The following is a 5,071-nucleotide window of genomic DNA, read 5'->3' on the forward strand; positions in this document are numbered from 1 at the left end:
TCACTGGCGTAAATCCCGGGGGGGGGATGGGGGGATATATCCCCCCCCCCCACTTTTCGAGGAGGGGGATGGCCTGTACAAACATCCCCCCCACTTTTTACGAAAGAAATGGAAAAAAAAACATCACAAGAGATAATTGTTTTATTGGTGAAAATTCTTCCTGAAATACCGCTTAACAAATAAAACAATATTATTGAATCATAACATGCAAATAAAGAGCCAGTTCACCATTTCCAAACGAAATACTTCTGTCCTTATCATAACATTGAAGAGAAACTTCCGTTTCTTCCAATTCATCAATGTTGGTGTCTTTGGGAAGGGATTAAGATGGAATGTCAATTCTTTTTTAATGTAATCTCTAATAAAACCATTAAACCATCATGGGGTAAAAAAGATTATAATATTGGAGGGGTATTTGCCATATGGACATACAGTGGCGTAACTACGGGGGGGGGGGGGGGCATGGGGGGCACGTGCCCTCCCAATCGGCTGACCCCAAAAAAAAACGGGGAAAAGGGGAAAAGGAGAAAAGAGGGAGAAAGGAAAAGAAGCGTATAGTGGGAAAGAAGAAAATATTATTCATTATAATGTTTTGTTATAATTATGTTATGTTGCATTACATAAGAAAATTTTTTATCATAACTTCATGAAACATAATTTGCCCAGGGCCTACGGCTTCATTGTTCCTGGTGCTTGTATTGTCTGCTAACGAGATATATAATCCTGTTGTACTGAAACATCCCGTTTTCAAGTCAATATAAACAAAATATATTTCCTAGCACTTGAGTTATCATTGTTTTATGTAGTGACATATGCTTCTTTTTCATGACTCAAAAATTGATTGCCCCATGTTAAGGTCTTCTTATATATGAAACATTTCCTGTCCGTGATTACGTTCGCATTAGTGGATTGGTGAAATCCACTCTTGATTACGTTCGCATTAGTGGATTGGTGAAATCCAATCCTGCTCTTCATGAATTCCTAAAATCAGTCCTTAAAATGTCCCTTCTGATCTGAATATCAAAAATTTTCAGCTCGCGCTTCGCGCTCGCATCATTTGGATATTGAATTACGGATGGTCCTAGTTAATTCCTACAAAGAAACCTTAGAATGCCCCACTTCAGGTCTGAATTATCTAAATTTTCAGCTCGCGCTTCGCGCTCGCAATATTTGATTAGTGAGATGCGTATGATAATCATGATTGCAATGACTACAAAAAGTGTTTCATGTGTTCAGATGTAATTCTTATAAACCAGCAAGCGCTTGGCACTCGCATTAGACGACTATGGTGAGATATGCATACTCTTAATGGATTCCTAAAATATATTCCTCAAAATCTCGCTGTTTGGGGTAAAAATATACGAAAACTTCAGCTCGCGCTTCGCGCTCGTATTGTTTAGCGAGACAGGTACCTATCATGATTACACAAATTTGATTATAATGTCTCTTTTTAGGTGTGAATATAAAAAAAAATTCAGCTCGCGCTTCGCGCTCGCATTATTTGATCAGTGAGATGCATATCCGTTTGATGACATTGTCCAGAAAATGTCTCTATTAGGTCAGTATAACTGGCAACTGAGCGCGCTCACTCAGTGATTCAAACATTTTGCTGGTGCCCCCTCCCCAATGTCGTGACCCACGGTACGCCACTGTGGACATACCAATGACAATTCCTTGCATATCTAAAAACATGACTGCAAAAAAAAGCCAAAATATTTCAGTCATCCCCCCCCCCCCCACCCATCAACACGGATTTACGCCAGTGGTCCATATAACAGGAAAACAAGAAACGAGTTAACTCGAGTGAACTAGTGTGAATTTAAAAAAAAGATATCCAAGAATATTATCAATGAAATTAATTGAGAACAATAATTAGACAAACAAGAAATTTATTGAGATAAATAATGCTATGGAGAATCCTCATATCTTCCCCTAACCATGTTAACAATGGGACCAATATTGTGATGTCACACAATGATAACTCTCTCATGTGTACTCACTGAAAAAAAACCCACATTTTTCCTAATTACGATAATAATACAACTTCTTTGTTCATTATATATTTTGTGAAACCTCTATAACATGCCCACACATAGTACAAACATCTACATGTATATCATTGCATGTAGAGAGATTATGATGTATACAAGAGAACATTACGCGATTAAGTTGGTCGCATTTAGTGATCTCTGCATTCAATTCTCGTAACTTTTTTATTCTTTGTTCATTTATTCCAAAACTTTTATTAATTTTAATCTTTGATTTGTCAGTTTTGTTGCAAGAATTTCATTCTCCTTACTATTCTGTATTTGGGGTTTGATTATAGATTGTGAGCTGAATTGACGTCACCCCACCCCCAGCTCCTCCCCCTCCTCAGTTATAGCAGGGGTTTTAGAGAGTTATATACAAGTCATGACCATATTTCATCGGAGATTGATGGTTTAACGCCAGAAATCCTTAAAAACTCTTTCTTTTACTCTTTATTTCCCTTAATCTCTTCTCCATTTTCTTCCTTTTGTCTGATGACCTCCGGCCTCCGCCAGCTCCTGATTCATGCAGACCAATTCAAGTCATAATAATTAAAATGGAATCCAACTCATCAGATGGAAAATTTATTTTAGAGGGACAAGAAAAATCAGAGAAACAGACAGGTGAAAATTTGTATTTAATTTTTTTTTTATCACTACACTTATGGAGGCTTGAAATATTATTTGGTGATACCACTGTGATGAGGGACAATAAAGGGACTACCCTCCCTTCCATTGCCCCACTATATATCTGAAATATTGGAGCAATGGCCGTGGTCTACTGATTACGACTTTTTGGTACAATGCTAGTTTCGTGTGGATAAACAATTTTGTAAAATAATTGTTTTTGGAATTTATGAGACACAAAATCACCTTTCCGGCCTTTTGTTCTAGAATAATATAGCCACTTTGATACAAGTCTAGTGGATTCTGCTTCGCGTCGTCATGAGTCATTGATCGAAGAGATTTCTCTCACAGCAAAGCTTTTTAATCAATGACGTACACGTCGGGGGCACTTGGGGGCCATGGCGTCCAAAAGTTCCACAACCAAAAAGAAAAGGGAAAGGGAAGGAAGGAAAGGAAAGGAAAGGAAAGGAAAGGAAAGGAAAGGAAAGGAAAGGAAAGGAAAGGAAAGGAAAGGAAAGGAAAGGAAAGGAAAGGAAAGGAAAGGAAAGGAAAGGAAAGGAAAGGAAAGGAAAGGAAAGGAAAGGAAAGGAAAGGAAAGGAAAGGAAAGGAAAGGAAAGGAAAGGAAAGGAAAGAAAAGGAAAGGAAAGGAAAAGGAAAGAGTGAAATACTTTGTTTTCTGAATATTTTGTAAAAATTGTATATCCAAACACTCTAAAAACAAATCAGTCCAAAATTACTAATCAATAGGGTCAGCTGGGTGCAAGTTATTCTAGTCATATTTATTTGACTATTTTATAGTTGTATTTTACTAGAACAGAGTCATTTTTACTAGAATATACGTCATCAGTGATTGTCATATCAGTTGCTCCCAGCTGACTACTGTCTAGTCAATTTGACTAATTTGTTTTAAGAGTGAAGAATAAATTTTGGTATGAATAATGCCAATTTTTCGCCCGCTTCGCTCTCTCGCTTGTTTTGCAGAACTTTTGCTCCATTCGCCATATTCGACCCCCGGATTCGACCTCCTCAATTTTTGGCTCATTACGCCACTTATTTTAATTTTATAACATGTGGTCGACCCATCTGATCGCAATTTCACATACGCCATTACAAGAAGTCTCAGTCCAAACATTTATTAAAGAGAACTACGCAGAGACGGATCTATATACCATATATACAGCGTGCCGTTTCCAAAAAAAAAGAAGGAAACCCAAGTTCAAAGATCAGCTAGCCTACTTGAAAAAATACATGATTGAATTGTTCTTGTGATTTCTAGTCTAAGATACTGACTAACTCATCAGCTTTAATATGACACCTTAGTGCATCACCATGTCACGAATCACAGAGGTACGGACCTTCGAAGGTGATCGGTTCAAAGCCTAATTTTTCCAAGTTTTGGGTTATAAGCATTGGCGGCGGAAGCCAAAAATTTAAGGGGGACCACCAAATTTTTTTGACAAGCAAGCAACAAAAAAAAAAAAAAAAAAAAGGTTATCAACTAAAAATTTAGGGGGGGATCGCCCCCACCTAAAATAGGGGGGACACGTCCCCCCCCCCGCTTCCGCCGCCTATGGTTGTAAGATACAAAATCATCTTTTTATCTGTAAGTTTTTGTGTCATCGCGTTTTTCATGAACACTAACTTTGATGAAATGCTATCACTTCTGTTATTATTTTTTTGCGATTACTGTCATCTACATATATATGTAAGCACAACATTCATTTCATTCCTAACTTTTGTACCACCTCTTGCACCGATCTCCTAATCACAGCGCAGGATCAAGAAGAACGTCGATCTTATGCCTGAAATATGTGCTTTCAGTCTTGCTCAACTAAGATTGCAGCTCTATGTCACAGTTATGTAACATTCACTCGCAGAATAGGATAGCAAAAGAAAAAAAAAACATTCACTAAAACTTGATTGCTGCCCCCCCCCCCCCACCCAAACAAAAATGGGGGGAAAATTGAAGCAATGTTGTTTTCGTGAATATTAAAACCCAAAACTTGAAGAAATTATAAAGATAATAGCTATATAGACCCTTCACCTTCGAAGGTCTCTACCTATGTGCCCCTTGACAACTTTGACGCAAGCAAGGTGTCAAATTAAAGTTGACAAGTCTCTCAGTATTGTAGAATATTAAACCATGTAGGGTCCATGATTATGTATTCCTGATATAGCTGACCTTTGAACTTCTGTTACTATTTTTTAAGAAACACCCTGTATATAAGGACAGCACTGTATAAGGATGGCAGAAACAAATGGAAGAGAGCTATGAATGAAACTTTTGTTTGGAGTTAATCCATATCCACAAAAAAAGGTTTTACTCAAGTCAAGCCAAAAATAAAGGATATTCATCTAAGTACGGTACCCAACCTACCCCCCCCCCCCCATCAACTCTCTCGCCAAATAAGGAGCA

Source organism: Lytechinus pictus, chromosome 3, assembly GCF_037042905.1.
Source record: "Lytechinus pictus isolate F3 Inbred chromosome 3, Lp3.0, whole genome shotgun sequence".
Lineage (NCBI taxonomy): Eukaryota > Metazoa > Echinodermata > Echinoidea > Temnopleuroida > Toxopneustidae > Lytechinus > Lytechinus pictus.